General features: G+C 38.5%; 1 pseudogene across 1 annotated transcript; it reads right to left on the reverse strand.

Moving 5' to 3' along the window:
* Positions 1 to 1,528: 1,528 nt before the first annotated feature.
* LOC307180633 (dnaJ homolog subfamily B member 6-like) lies at positions 1,529 to 2,264 on the reverse strand (annotated as a pseudogene). Its single transcript has one exon. The product of its transcript is annotated as a dnaJ homolog subfamily B member 6-like (transcript).
* Positions 2,265 to 16,818: the final 14,554 nt, after the last annotated feature.

The following is a 16,818-nucleotide window of genomic DNA, read 5'->3' on the forward strand; positions in this document are numbered from 1 at the left end:
AAAATGGGCAGAGGACCTGTATAGCCATTTTTCCAAAGAAGACATACTGATGGCCAATAGGCATGAGAAAAAATGCTCAGCATCACTAATCATTAGGGAAATGCAAATAAAAACCACAATGAGCTATCACCTCATACCTGTGAGAAGGGCCATCATCAAAAAGATGAGAAATAACAAGTGGTGGTGAGTATGTGGGGAAAAGAAAACCCTAGGACACTGTTGGCGGGAATGTAAATTGCTATAGCCACTATGGAAAACAGTATAGAGGTTCCTCATAAAACTAAAAATATAACTACCATATTACCCAGCAATTACACTCCTGGGTATATAGCCAAAGAAAATGAAAACCCTCATTTGAAAAGATATATGCACCCTAATATTCATAGCTGAGTTATTTATAATAGCCAAGATGTGGAAGCAACCTAAATGTGCATCAACAGATGAATGGATAAAGAAGATGTGATATATGTATATATCATCTATATCTATATATAGATGATGTATATACATAATGGAATATTACTCACCCATTAAAAATGAAAATTTGCCCTTTGCAACATGCATGGACCTGGAGGGTATTATGCTTAGTGAAGTAAGTCAGAGGAAGACAAATACTGTATGTTTTCACTTATATGTGGACTTTAAAAAATAAAACAAAACAAATGAATATAAGACAGAAGCAGTCTTACAGATACAGTCTTACAGCCTTAAAAAATAAAACAAAACAAATGAATATAAGACAGAAGCAGTCTTACAGATACAGAGAACAAATTAGTGGCTATCAGTGGGGCAAAGGGTAGGGGGAGGGGCAAAAAAGTTGAAGGGGATTAAGAGGTACAAACTAGTAGGTATAAAATACACAAGATACAAGGATGTAATGTATAGTACAAGGTATATAGGCAATATTTTATAATAAATTTATATGGAATATAATTTATAAAATATCAAATCACTATATTTTATGTATGAAACATAATATTGTAAGTCAATTATACTTCGATAAAATAAACAATTGTCAAAACTTACTAAGTTGCCAGCATTCATGCACACTAGAAAATATCCTCAATTTATATCAATTAAACCAGAAATGCATTACTATTAATGCATTAATATCTTCCACTACTAAATACTGAAAAATTGAGATTATTTTTGTGGAAGATTCATCCTGGCAATGTTAACTTCACAGCAGGCTGACACTACTTAGCTCACATTTCAAACACAATAGAAAGGCAGGTCTTGCTAGTGTTAGTGTAGGAAAGAGCCACAGGCACCCTGGGTTACATTTAATAGAAAACAAAGTGCATGCAGAGATTTACAACAATTTTAAAGACCAAAAAATGGTCCTATTATGTGGTCCGAACAATAAACTCAAAGTTTATGACCAATAGTGGTTTGGATGAGCTGTTTACAAATACTTTAGGTACAGTTATACTGAAAGATAGTTCATTTGGCATCTTAAAAAAAGTTCCTATCAATCTTCAGATGGAGCTTGTTATAGTTAACATTTCTGTTAAGTGCATGCATTGAATTACTTGTTATCCAAGCATAGCAGCTGTTCCTTACCATTTAGCCTTAAGGACTTTAATTGGTCATCTTCAATGTCTACTCTTTCTTGACCGTTCTCGACAATTCTCTTTGTAGTGATTTTTCTGCCATTAACAATTTTAGAAGTTGATATAGATTTGAAGTTGCCCATTCCACTACCGCCAAGTGATGTGGAAGAGAATGAAGTGAGGCCCTCGTGACTTAGGGAGGCAAAAGAAGTAAATCCGGTATCAAAAGAACACCCGCCCCTCCAAAATATGGAAAGCCACTGAAGGCAGAGAAAAGACTCTGTGCCTCAACTTCTGCTTCCTAGATCCCCAAAAAAGGCCTCAAATGGGTCTTTGAAGAAGTCCAATGAAAACAGACCCCTTCCACCAAAAAATTCCCTGAAGACGTCATCTGGGTTATGGAATGTGGAGCCAAACTGAAAGGGACTGTTAAAATGACTTCCACCTGCACCTTCACCATTTAACCCTTCCTTGCCATATTTGTCATAGATATCCCGTTTTTAAGCATCTGATAACACCTCATAAGCCTCAGCTACTTGTTTGAATTTTCTCTCTGCTTATTCTTTATTCTCAGGATTTTTACCTGGATGCCACTTTAGTGCTAGTTTCCGATATGCCTTTTTTATATCCTTAAAAGGCTGAGTGATGTCTCTGCACGCCTAGAACTTCATAGGAGTCCACCACGTTTTGACAGGCTGTTGAAAGGAGCATGCGTTTCTGCCTTTAAGGTCATCTACGTGGGACCTAGGATGTGGGAGCCGGTGGCAGGAAGACAAAGCAATGGGGTGTGGCCTGGGTGTCCCCTCTGCTCATGCACTGCTGAGCTGGTAATGGTGGCAGCCTGCTGTTTCTCAGGATTTAGTCTTATATGCCTCTTTGTCTTTGTGCATGATATCCATTCTAGCTGAAAACTGCATCCTCTTAATTTCCCAAACCTCTTAGCCTGGTGTGGTAACCAGACTCTGTGCTGGCCTCCAATAAATCATGCCTCCCGAGTATTTATTGATACATACTTGTGTGTTTCCACCCACAGTGACCCATGTGTAACCAATAAATTGTGTTGGACGTGATTCTGCCTGACTGCCAAGGCTAAGCTATAAAAACCCTTGCAGCCTCCACCTTGATCTCTTAGAGCACTCGTTCCTGGAATGCAGAGTCACCTTGTAAGGATCCACCTATCCTGCTGGATAGATCTTATGGAGAAGCTCTGAAACTTCCCAGAGAGAGGGAGGGTTCTAGCTGAGACCTGTCTTTAAAGCCATCTCCTCCAAGGTACCAGGCATGTGAGTGAAACTGTCTTGCAGCCTACCAACCAGCCCAGCTACTAAGTAGGTACCTAAATTATGAAATAATAAAATACTTGTTTTAAGTTTTAGAGATAGTTTGTTACATTGCAATAGATAATTGGAACATCTGGCTAATTTTTGCTCTTCCTTCAAGGGTTCGTTTAGGTATTACCTCTAAGAAACGCCTGATTTACCTTTTTAATTCCCCTTCCCAGTTTGAGTTAGGTGTAGGTCTTTGCTCCCATGCCATATGAGCACTGATTACACTTCATTCTACATTTCTGGGTTTGTGCTAACTGCCCCACTAGACTGTGTCCTCCTTGATGGTGTGTCTTAATTCTCTTTGTGAAAGGAGCTTGTCCTAGTACTAGGTACATAGTGGCTATTCAAAATAAGTTGACTAAATCACAGAATCTCAGGGTTGGTGGGACTTTAGAAGCCATATACAACAACCCAAATTGATCTGCCAAGTGTTTGTCCATCCAGCCTGTGCTGGAAGCCTCTCCCATGACGAGAATTTACTACTTCCTGAAGCAGGTTATCACATCTTTAAATAGCTCAGACTGGGAGCACTTGCTTGTCAGCTTAACTCTTGCTCTAATCACTTTTTCATCCCAGCTCTTCTCAGGGCTCATGCACTTGTTAATGTTTATTTGTGCTCACTTGTGCACTGTCGACATTTTTTCAGCATTTTAAATGTTTGTGTCATGTGTATCTAATTGTATTACAAGATTGAAAAAAAGGGGTTGTCTTAAATGTATTTAATTGTCCCCTGCTGGAATGTGCTGCATTCAGAAGTAACTCAGTTTATGTTCTCAATGTCCTAGTTAAGGGTATGGGCTCTGGAGTCAGAAGTTGGGTTCAAATACTGACACTACCACATATTAGTGATTATGTGAAAATAGATAAGTCACTTGATCTAAATAAGTCTGTTTTTCCATCTGAAAAAAAATAACTTCCTTGTATATTTGTTGTGAAAATTGGTGCACATAAATGGTGCTTAGCTAGAACCTAAAACTATCAGAAGCTCAATAAGTATTTATGACTCATAACTATTATAGAAACACAGTGCCAGTTGACCAAATTAAGCATTCTTTCTTATATTGAGCATTGGATAACTTCCTGGTTTTCATTTGTCTTACATGTTTATCTCACCTTTGCCTGGCTGCTTTCCCTATAAAAACTTCACTTCAGTGGCATTCAATTTTTCTTTTTCTTTTCTTTGTCGTATGCGGGCCTCTCACTGTTGCGGCCTCTCTCGTTGCGCACCACAGGCTCCAGACACGCAGGCTCAGCGGCCACGGCTCATGCACCCAGCCGCACCGCGGCATGTGAGATCTTCCCGGACCGGGGCACGAACCCGTGTCCACCGCATTGGTAGGCGGACGCTCAACCACTGCGCCACCAGGGAAGTCCATGGCGTTCCATTTTTAAAGCTTATCTACTCATATGGCAGAAGATTCAAATTTGCAAATAAGCCCATCTATGCACAAGATGATAGGTGCTTTTGTCAAAACTTTAGGTGAGGGCTTCTCTGGTGGCGCAGTGGTTGAGAGTCTGCCTGCCAGAGCAGGGGACACGGGTTCGTGCCCCGGTCTGGGAAGATCTCACATACTGCGGAGCGGCTGGGTGTGTGAGCCGTGGCCGCTGAGCCTGCGCGTCTGGAGCCTGTGGTCCGCAACGGGAGAGGCCGCAACAGTGAGAGGCCCGCGTATGGCAAAGAAAACAAAAAAACCACAAAACCTTAGCTGAGCTTTTATTGCAAGTGGTTTTATGACTATGTTTCACTTGCGAAAGAAAAAATGTAGCATTGTATAGACAAGTCCATGATCTAATTTCATTGGTAACAACATCCAAACTCATACCATAAAGAATTGAGATATTATTCTCTTGATTTCAGCCTGGTTATTTGACTCCTCTAGATCTCAGATTCCTGTTACGTAAAACATGTAAAATAATCCTTTCTTATTTACCTAGAGGGCAGATGTTTCCTTCCAGGTGGGAAGACATCAATTAGTATAACATACCTGGCCACTATTCCTTACTCATCCTTAACTGGGGATGGAAGAGGAATGAATTACTTGATTGGTGACTTTGGATGCAGAAATTATGCACGCATAGTGTAGCACTTTCCTGTCCCTTGCTTCTTGGGAGCAGCTGCCTGCAGGGAGCATGTAGCCTGTTCTGTTCTCCAGGGACTGGCTCTATTTTTTTCAGATCTAATCCTGCTAAATGGTTAAGTCTATATTTAATTCTGGGATTCAGATTATGAAATTCACTTGGCCTTAGAAGTATCATATTCTTGAATATCAGTTTTATGAGATATGAAGCTAATATTTTGTTATCTAACTTGCTACTATGTGATACATCTCAACTGGCTCAGAACTTGAAAAGAGATTATTTTATTTATGGGTCTGCCTCAAAGACTCTAAAAGCAAGGGACTAGGTTTTCATCATTTTTCTAGTTCTAGCACATAGTACGGTGTCTGGCACATAGCAGGTACTTAAATTAATGCCTTATGGTTGAAACTCTTTTGAATAATATAAAGTGCTACATAAATAAATGGTAATATTTATTATTTAATTTATTAAGAAAAACAGAGCTGTGCTAGTAGATTTGTAAATTTCAAATTTCCAAGAGAAGCTATTACCACAACATAGTTGATGCCCCAGGAAATTTATATACCATTGTCTTAGTTAGTTCCAGCTGTTATAACAAAATATCACAGACTGGGTGACTTTTAAACAGCAAACATTTCCCATGGTTCTCAAGACTGGAAGACCCAGATCAGAGTGCCAGCATGGTTGGGTGGAGGCCCTCTTCTGGGCTGCAACCTTGTTGTTGTATTCTCACATGGTGGAAGGAGCGAGCTAGCTTTCTGGGGCCCCTTTTATAAGGGAACTAATCCCATTCATGAAGACTTCGCTTGCATGACTTAATCACCTCCCCCAAGTCCCTCCTCTTAGTACCATCACCTTGGGCATTAGGTTTTCAACATATGAATTCTGGGGGTGGGGGGGACACAAACATTCAGACAACAACCATGAACTATGCTCCAAAAGATGTTTTAGGTAGAATGGAGAGCCCAGTCTTCCTGCACATATTACAGATTGGAAAATTTAGGTACAAAGCAGTTATACAATTTGCTTTCACTCTCGCAGCAAGCTTATAGCCATAGTTTGGAGTAGACTTTTATTAGCTACTCTGGGTTCTTATTTTGAAACTCAGTGGAATATACTGAGACCACATCTGTAAGCTTTCAAATTACTATGTGGTCACCAGACTTATTTACAAGTCCATTTGGAGGATCAGAAATAGTTGGATACGTTCTGGAATCTTTGGATCACAAAGTCGTTGAAACAGTTTCGATGGAAAAGAGATTATCACAATTAAAGAGAGGTGTGAAGTTTTCAATTGTTATCAGGAGAGTAATTACCAGCAAATTGCTACATTTATAGAGACAGCAACAGATGTGTGACAGCTGGGTTAATGGAACGTCTGGTAGGCCTTTTTCTTTATAATTCCATGTGCATAGTATGGAAAAGACAGCAGGTGTGACCAGCCAATTGTCAAATGAAAAGAATAAATAGCACCTGGAGTGTACTAATCTAAACTTAATGGTTTATTTTTCTTAGCTTGCAAGATAATCTAGCAATCAATTTTTGATGGTGTGGTAGTAAATTTTATACCTAGAGAGCACATGCTATTATAAAAGTATGTGGCAAAATTTGCTATAGTATTTCCTATTTTTAGCTTTTAGGTGAAGTCTTTGCAAAATAAACATTGATATCAATTTCTGAAGCCACACCCCATCCCAGCACTACTGTGTATAAAAGTAAATGGAACTGAAGTCAACCGCTGACTTGGGCTGCTAGAATATTCACTAAATCTTTTTTTTTGACTTTTTGAATTTTATTTTATCTATTTTTTATACAGGTTCTTATTAGTTATCCATTTAATACATATTAGTGTACACATGTCAATCCCAATCTCCCAGTTCATCACATCACCACCACCACCCCCGCCACTTTCCCCACTTGGTGTCCATACGTTTGTTCTCTACATCTGTGTCTCTATTTCTGCCCTGCAAACCGGTTCATCTGTACCATTTTTCTAGGTTGTACATATATGCGTTAATATACAGTATTTGTTTTTCCTAACTTACTTCACTCTGTATGACAGTCTCTAGGTCATTCCACATCACTACAAATAACTCAGTTTCATTTCTTTATATGGCTGAATAGTATTCCATTGTATATATGTGCCACATCTTCTTTATCCATTCATCTGTCGATGGACACTTAGGTTGATTCCATGTCCTGGCTATTGTAAACAGAGCTGCAATGAACATCGTGGTACATGACTCTTTCTGAATTATGGTTTTCTCAGCGTATATGCCCAGTAGTGGGATTGCTGGGTCCTATTGTAGTTCTATTTTGAGTTTTTTAAGGAACCTCCATACTGTTCCACATAGTGGCTGTATCAATTCACATTCCCAGCAACAGTGCAAGAGGGTTCCCTTTTCTCCACACCCTCTCCAGCATTTAATGTTTGTAGATTTTTTGATGATGGCCATTCTGACCGGTGTTAGGAGATAACTCATTGAAGTTTTGATTTGCATTTCTCTAATGATTAGTGATGTTGAGCATCCTCTCATGTGTTTGTTGGCTATCTGTTGATCTTCTTTGGAGAAATGTCTGTTTAGGTCTTCTCATTTTTGGACTGGGGTGTTTGTTTTTTTTGATATTGAGCTGCATGAGTATTTTGGAGGTTAATCCTCTGTCAGTTGCTTCATTTGCAAATATTTTCTCCCATTATGAGGGTTGTCTTGTTTATGTTTTCCTTTGCTGTGCCAAAGCTTTTAAGTTTCATAAGGTCCCATTTGTTTATTTCTGTTTTTCTTTCCATTTCTCTAGGAGATGGATCAAAAAAGACCTTGCTGTGATTGATGTCAAAGAGTGTTCTTCCTATGTTTTCCTCGAAGAGTTTTATAGTGTCTGGTCTCACATTTAGGTCTTTAATCCATTTTGAGTTTATTTTTGTGTATGGTGTTACAGAGTGTTCTAATTTCATTCTTTTACATGTAGCTGTCCAGCTTCCCCAGCACCACTTATTGTCTTTTCTCCATTGTATATCCTTGCCTCCTTTGTCATAGATTAGTTGACCACAGGTGCATGGGTTTATCTCTGGGCTTTCTCTCTTGTCCCATTGATCTATATTTCTGTTTTTGTGCCAGTACCATATTGTCTTGATTACTGTAGCTTTGTAGTATAGTCTGAAGCCAGGGAGCCTGATTCCTCCAGTGCTGTTTTTCTTTCTCAAGATTGCTTTGGCTATTCGGAGTCTTTTGTATTTCCATACAAACTGTGAAATTTTTTGTTCTAGTTCTGTGAAAAATGCCACTGGTAATTTGATAGGGATTGCATTGAATCTGTAGATTGCCTTGGATAGTAGAGTCATTTTCACAATGTTCCTTCTTCCAATCCAAGAACATGGTATATCTCTCCATATGTTTGTATCAACTTTAATTTCTTTCATCAGTGTCTTATAGTTTTCTGCATACAGGTCTTTTGTCTCCTTAGATAGGTTTATTCCTAGGTATTTTATTCTTTTCATTGCAATGGTAAATGGGAGTGTTTCCTTAATTTCTCTTTCAGATGTTTCATCATTAGTATATAGGAATACAAGAGATTTCTGTGTGTGAATTTTGTATCCTGCAACGTTACCAAATTCAATGATAAGCTCTAGTAGTTTTCTGTTGGCATTTTTAGGATTCTCTATGTATAGTATCATGTCATCTGCACACAGTGACAGTTTTACTTCTTCTTTTCCAATTTGTATTCCTTTTATTTCTTTTTCTTCTCTGATTGCTTTGGCTAGGAATTCCAAAACTATGTTGAATAATGGTGGCGAGCGTGGACATCCTTGTCTTGTCCCTGACCTTAGAGGGAATGCTTTCAATTTTTCACCATTGAGAATGATGTTTCCTGTGGGTTTGTTTTATATGGCCTTTATTATGTTGATAATAGGTTCCCTCCATGCCCACTTTCTGGGCAAGTAGGTTCCCTCCATGCCCACTTTCTGGAGAGTTTTTATCAGAAATGGGTGTTGAATTTTGTCAAAATCTTTTTCTGCATCTATTGAGATCATCATACGGTTTTTCTTCTTCAATTTGTTAATATGCTGTATCACATTGTTGATCTGCGTATATTTAAGAATCCTTGCATCCGTGGGATAAATCCCACTTGATCATGGTGTATGATCCTTTTAATGTGTTGTCAGATTCTGTTTGCTAGTATTTTGTTGAGGATTTTTGCATCTATGTTCATCAGTGATATTGTTCTGTAATTTTCTTTTTTTGTAGTATCTTTGTTTGGCTTTGGTATATGGGTGATAGTGGCCTCTTAGAATGAGTTTGGGAGTGTTCCTTCCTCTGCAGTTTTTTGGAAGAGTTCAAGAAGGATGGGTTTTAGCTCTTCTCTAAATGTTTGATAGAATTCACCTGTGAAGCCATCTGTCCTGGACTTTTGTTTGTTGGAAGATTTTAAATCACAGTTTCAATTTCATTCCTTGTGATTGGTCTGTTCATATTTTCTGTTTCTTCCTGGTTCCGTCTTGGAAGGTTATATCTTTCTAAGAATTTGTCCATTTCTTCCAGGTTGTCCATTTTATTGACACAGAGTTGCTTGTAGTAGTCTCTTAGGATGCTTTGTGTTTCTGTGGTGTCTGTTGTAACTTCTCCTTTTGCATTTCTAATTTTATTGATTTGAGTTCTCACCCTCTTTTTCTTGATGAGTCTGGCTAATGGTTTATCAATTTTGTTTATCTTCTCAAAGAACCAGCTTGTTGTTTTATTTGCTATTGTTTTCTTTGTTTCTACTTCATTTATTTCTGCTCTGATAATTATGATTTCTTTCCTTCTACTAGCTTTGGGTTTTGTTTGTTCTTCTTTTTCTATTTCCTTTAGGTGTAAGGTTAGATTGTTTATTTGACATTTTTCTTGTTCCTTGAGGTAGGCTTGTATTGCTTTAAACTTCCCTCTTAGAACTGCTTTTGTTGCCTCCCATAGGTTTTGGATCATCATGTTTTCATTGTCATTTGTCTCTAGGTATTTTTTGATTTCCTCTTTGATTTCTTCAGTGATCCCTTAGTTATTTAGTAACATATTGCTTAGCCTCCATGTGTTTGTGTTTTTTTATGGTTTTATCCCTGTAATTGATTTTTAATCTCATACCATTGTGGTCAGAAAAGGTGCTTGATATGATTTCAGTTTTCTTAAATTTACTGAGGCTTGATTTGTGACCCAGGATGTGATGTATCCTGGAGTATGTTCCGTGTGCACTTGAAAAGAAAATGTAATCTGCTGTTTTTGGACAGAATGTCCTACAAATATCAATTAAATCTATGTGGTCTGTTTTGTCATTTAAACCTTGTGTTTCCTTATTAATTTTCCATTTGGATGATCTGTCCATTGGTGTAAGTGAGGTGCTGAAGTCCCCAACTATAATTGTGTTACTGTCAATTTCCTATTTTATAGCTGTTAGCAGTTGCCTTATGTATTGAGGTTCTCCTATGTTGGATGCATATGTATTTATAATTTTTATGTCTTCTTGGATTGATCGCTTGATCATTATGTAGTTTCCTTCCTTGTCTCTTGTAACATTCTTTATTTTAAAGTCTATTTTATCTGATATGAGAATTGCTACTCCAGCTTTCTTTTGATTTCCATTTGCATGGAATATCTTTTTCTATCGCCTCACTTTCAGTGTATATGTGTGCCTAGGTCTGAAATGTGTCTCTTGTAGGCAGCATACATATGGGTCTTGTTTTTGTATCCATTCAGCCAGTCTATGTCTTTTGCCTGGAGCATTTAATCCATTTACATTTAAGGTAATTATCAATAAGTATGTTCCTATTACCATTTTCTTAATGTTTTGGGTTTGTTTTTATAGGTGTTTTCCTTCTCCTGTGTTTCCTGCCTGGAGAAGTTCCTTTAGTATTTGTTGTAAAGCTGGTTTGGTGGTGCTGAATTCTCTTAGCTTTTGCTTGTCTGTAAAGGTTTTAATTTCTCTGTTGAATGTGAATGAGATCCTTGCTGGGTAGAGTATTCTTGGTTATAGGTTTTTCCCTTTCATCACTTTAAATATATCATGCCACTCCCTTCTGACTTGTAGAGTTTCTGCTGAGAAATCAGCTGTTAACCTTATGGGAGTTCCCTTGTATGTTATTTGTTGTTTTTCTCCTGTTGCTTTCAATAATTGCTTTGTCTTTAATTTTTGTCAATTTGATTACTATGTGTCTTGGCGCATTTCTCCTTGGGTTTATACTGCCTGGGACTCTCTGCACTTCCTGGACTTGGGTGGCTATTTCCTTTCCCTTGTTAGGGAAGTTTTTGACTGTATATCTTCAAATATTTTCTCGGGTCCTTTCTCTCTCTCTTCTCTTTCTGGAACCCCTATAATTTGAATATTGTTGTGTTTAATATTGTCCCAGAGGTCTCTTAGGCTGTCTTCATTTCTTTTCATTCTTTTTCTTTATTGTGTTCTGTGGCAGTGAATTCCAGCATTCTGTCTTCCAGGTCATTTATCCGTTCTTCTGCCTCAGTTATTCTGCTACTGATTCCTTCTAGTGTATTTTTCATTTCAGTTATTGTATTGTTCATCTGTTTGTTTGTTCTTTTTTTTTTTTTTTGCGGTACGCAGGCCTCTCACTGTTGTGGCCTCTCCCGTTGTGGAGCACAGGCTCCGGATGTGCTGGCCCAGCGGGCATGGCTCACAGGCCCAGCCGCTCCATGGCATGTGGGATCTTCCCGGACCAGGGCACAAACCCATGTCACTTGCATCAGCTGGCAGACCCTCAAACACTGCACCACCAGGGAAGCCCTGTTTGTTTGTTCTTTATTTCTTGTAGGCATTCTTTAATTCTTCTAGGTCTTTGTTTAACATTTCCTGTATCTTCTCAATATTTGCCTCCATTCTTTTTACGAGGTCCTGGGTCATCTTCACTATCATTATTTTGAATTCTTTTTTGGGAAGGTTTCCTATCTCCATGGCATTTAGTTGTTTTCCGGGGTTTTATCTTTTTCCTTCATCTGATACATAGCTCTCTGCCTTTTCATCTTGTCTGTCTTTCTGTGAATGTGGTTTTTGTTCCACATGCTGCAGGATTGTAGTTCTTCTTGCTTCTGCTGTCTGCCCTCTGGTGGATGAGGCTATCTAAGAGTATTGTGCAAGTTTCCTGTTGGGAAGGACTGGTGGTGAGTACAGCTGGGTGTTGCTCTGGTGGGCAGAGCTCATTAAAACTTTAATCCACCTGTCTGCTAACGGGTGTGGCTGGGTTCCCTCCCTGTTGGTTGTCTGGCCTGAGGTAACCCAACACTGGAGCCTACTCGGCTCTTTGGTGGGGCTAATGGCAGACTCTGGGAGGGCTCACGCCAAGGAGTACTTCCCAGAACTTCTGCTGCCTGAGTCCTTGTCCTCACGGTGAGCCACAGCCACCGCTGCCTCTGCAGGAGACCCTCCAACACTAGCAGGTAGGTCTGGTTCAGTCTCCTATGGGGTCACTGCTCCTTCCCATGGGTCCTGATGTGCACACTACTTTGTGTGTGCCCTCCAAGAGTGGAATCTGTTTCCCCCAGTCCTGTTGAAGTATTGTAATCAAATCCCAGTAGACTTCAAAGTCTGATTCTCTAGAAATTCTTCCTCCCGTTGCCAGACCCCCAGATTGGGAAGCCTGACTTGAGGCTCAGAACCTTCACTCCAGTGGGTGGACTTCTGTGGTATAAGTGTTCTCCAGTTTGTGAGTCACCCACCCAGCAGTTATGGGATTTGATTTTATTGTGATTGCGCCCCTCCTACCATCTCATTGTGGCTTCTCCTTTGTTTTTGGATGTGGAGTATCATTTTTGGTGAGTTCCAGTGTCTTCCTGTCGATGATCGTTAGTTGTGACTCCGGTGCTCTTGCAAGAGGGAGTGAGCACACGTCCTTTTACTCCGCCATCTTGAACTGAAATATTCACTAAATATTGACACGTATAAGAAAGAGCACAAGACAGACAGGAGACCAGGAATATAGTCACTGGCTGTGTCACTCAATAGTTTAGGGACTAGGCACAAATTAATTGTTGATCTCTCTGGGCTTCATTCATTTCGATGTGTCTAAAATTAGATGATTGGATTAAATCATCATTAAGTTCCATCTGTGGTTCTCTCATTACAGAAAAAAAATTTGTCTTAGCAATTTTTTCTTTAATTGTAAGAGATATTTAAGACAACAAATTATAAACACCATTATCCTGTGGTGGCAAATACATCAGAAGTATTCAGTATTTGTTGATGTGCTGGCTGATTATCTTATGTAAACTGTTGAGGATGAAAAGTAAAGTGCCTAATACCAGTCTTCAGATCCTTTTTGTTTTTCCAAATGTGTATCATCTGTTTTTATATATTTTGTACTGGCTGCTGAATAGGAGGAAGCTACAAGGATTTGTCCAAGTTTAGATAATCACCACATATATATTTCCAGAGTAGTGGATCAGTAGTTTTTATTTATTTATTTTTTAACATCTTTATTGGAGAATAATTGCTTTACAATTATGTGTTAGTTTCTGCTTTATAACACAGTGAATCAGCTATACATATATCCCCATTATCTCCTCCCACTTGCGTCTTCCTCCCACCTTCCCTATCCCACCCCTCTCTTAGTCTTTATCAAAATCATCTGGAGAGCTTGCAAGAAATGCAAATTTTGATTAGTAAGACAGGTACCATACTTAGAGAAAACTACCATAGATGTTAAAGAAGTTCTTGAGTTTAACTTCTAACTCTGTCACTTATTAGCTCCACATTTAACCTCAACCCTCTTGGATGCCACTGCTGACTACCTGATCTAACTCCTCTGTGTGGTTCATCCCCCATCATAGGCTCAAGATCAACTGAGTTGGTTACCTATTTTGTTCTCCTCTTGGGTAAGGAAAGGCCCTTCAGTGAATGTTATTATCCATTTTCCTTAATACACAGTTTAAGTTATCCAATGTGAGGCCATTTTGTCTCCTTTTCTCCTCCATGGTTCCTCTCCTGTGCAGGCATGCCTACCATACCTCTGCCTCAAATATAGCTATTATATATCAAGAGATTCTGTGTTAAATAAGTTTTAAATTTACCCTCCTTACAGCTCTTGTAATTTCCCATTTATGTGCACAAACTCAAGTGTATAACCTCTGTGTACAAAACCCAGAGCCAATCCTACACCTGCGTTACTACTGTCCCACTGACCTATCCCACAGCATTCAACATTTCCCCGTATTCTGTCTGTTGTGTGTGGTAATTATGAAATAAGGGGAGACTGCTTGAAAGGAAGCTGTATTTGGGCTGGGCTTTGAAGAAAGGGACAGGATTTCTGCAGAGATGGAGAGAAAGGGCATTCCAGAAAAAAACAATAGCGTAAGAGAATTAAAGGATTAGTTCTCAAAGTTTAGTGTGCACAAGAAATACCTAGGGATTTTGTTAAGAATGCAGATTCCTGGGCCACACCGAGAGATTCTGATTAGATTGGTCTGGAATGGAACCCAGGGAGCTGTATTTTTAATAATTACTTAAGGTGATTTTTACATAGCTATTCATGAGCAAGATCTTGAAAAATAGTAAACTGATAAAAATATAGTCTATCCAGGGACTTCCCTGGCAGTCCAGTGGTCAAGACTCTGTGCTTCCACTGCAGGGAGCGTGGGTTCAATTCCTGATCAGGGACCCACATGCCACGCAGTGTGGCCAAAAATTAAAAATTATATATAGTCTATCCTTATACATATTGGAATCTACTGTGGGTTCTATACCCAAAAAATACCACTTGACTCAATTAAGTTGATCAAGTATTTATCAAACCTCTATTATGAGCTGTTTCTCTATATTAAAACAGTGGTTCTCAAAGTGTAATCTCTGGACCAGCACCATCAGCATCACTTGAGAATCTGTCAGAAATGCAAATTATGGGGCTCTACCTCAGACCTACTGAGTCAGAAACTCTGAAGTAGGGGTTCAGTGATCTGGTGTAAGCAAGCCTTCTATATGATTTTGATGCCTGAGGAGTTTGGGAACCAGTCCTCTAGACTGGTATGAGCTTTGTGTAACATAGTTGACCTTCACATTTGTTATTAGATCCTCTCAGTCCAAATCAGTATTTTAAAAACAGGAGTGGAGAGAGACTTACCTCATAATTTAATTTAGCAAAATAAAAATAGCCAATGTGTGTAAAAAGCTGATGATTTCTTTTTCCACACTGGTTAAAAATAGTAAAGAATTTTGAAATGGTTTTCTTAGAGGACATTACCTAATTTAGTTGTTTAAACCAATGGGTATGATGGCATGATTTCATTTTCATATGAATATGTAAATTATACATGTTTGTTACTATTCTTTCAACATAATTGTAATTAACATATAGAAATGCAATTTTATTCTAGCCTAGAGCAGGGTTTTTCACCTTTTGTTGCACATCAGAACCACCTGGGAAACTTAAAAAGTAGATCCCTAGATGTGCCTCCTCCCTCCATTCTGATTGAATTGATCTATATTGGTGCATCAGCACTGGATATCTTTTAAGAACTCTCCTGGGGATTGTTATGCAAAGCCAGGTTTGAGAACCACTGGCTAGACTTTTCTACGTAGCTCTTATCTTGCTTTAGCCTCTAAGCTCTATGTTTAACAACAAATGTATCCTTAAAAAATGCAACAATGAAAGATTTCAGATAAAAATAGAATTTTGAAAAAGCAATAATGGTTATCAGGTCAAGAAACTATAATTCAGACCTCTTCCACTGGATGATCAGTGGATTATTTAATATTCTTTGGTGATTGAAATCTGAACTGTAGCGTCCTTGAAATCAGGGAATGTATTTTGTCATTTTTATATCCTTACTGTCAGGCATAGAGAATAGACACTCAAAAGGATGTGTGGACATGGGGGAGGGAAGGGGAGGGTGGGATGAATTGGGAGATTAGTTTTGACATAAATATACTACCATTTGTAAAATAGATAGCTAGTGGAAACCTGCTATATAGTTCAGGGAGCTCAGCTTGGTGCTCTGTGGTGACCTAGGTGGGTGGGATGTGGGTGGGGAGGGAGGCCCAAGAGGGAAGGGATATATGTATACATATAGCTGATTCACTTCATTGTACAGCAGAAACTAATACAACACTGTAAAGCAATTATACTCCAATAAAAAGAAGTATTTGTTGAATAAATGAAAGGCAGGGAAGGAGTAAAATGTGAGCGAGCCAATTAACTGGCAATTGTTATCTGTCTTCTCATCTACTGTTTTCAAATATTATTCTAGGATTGTGTTTTTATCTATTGTTTTCACATATTCTAGAATTGTTGGCAAAGAAGCAAATAAATAACAAGTATGGTTCTTATACTCTGAGAGTTTATAATTTCAAGATGTATAGATATGTTTATATTTAAAAATGCAAGGTAGGTTAAAATTTTTATCAAAAATATAAAACTTAAATGATACTGCATTTCATAAGATGAAGAGCTTACAATGGGTTGGAGTAACCAGGAAAGATTTCATGGAGAAAGTGGAACTTGAACAGGTGGAAGAAATAGGGAGAATAATCCAATAAGGAAAAACATTATGAGCATGGATGGAGAGGAATTTTGGGAGCTAAACTTGAAAAAATAGGTTTGGGCAAGATTTTGGAGAGTTTTTGATGCAAATTAAAGTGTTTGAAATTAAAGTGTTTGACCTTTTGAATTTTATCTTATGGATGAAAGAAAGGCATTTATGTGTTTTGTGGTTTGTTGGGTTTTAGCAGGGGAGAGACATGACAAAAATAACATTTTAGACATATTATTCTGGTAATAGACTAGCTATCAACAGGCAGATGGAGGTTGGCATTGACGATGGCTGAGCAAATTATTGAAGGTGTTGAAAATACAGGCCACTGAAAGTCATGCATGGAATTATACCATGACAGTG

The sequence above is a fragment of the Stenella coeruleoalba genome (assembly GCF_951394435.1).
Source record: "Stenella coeruleoalba genome assembly, chromosome: X".
NCBI classification, from domain to species: Eukaryota; Metazoa; Chordata; class Mammalia; order Artiodactyla; family Delphinidae; genus Stenella; species Stenella coeruleoalba.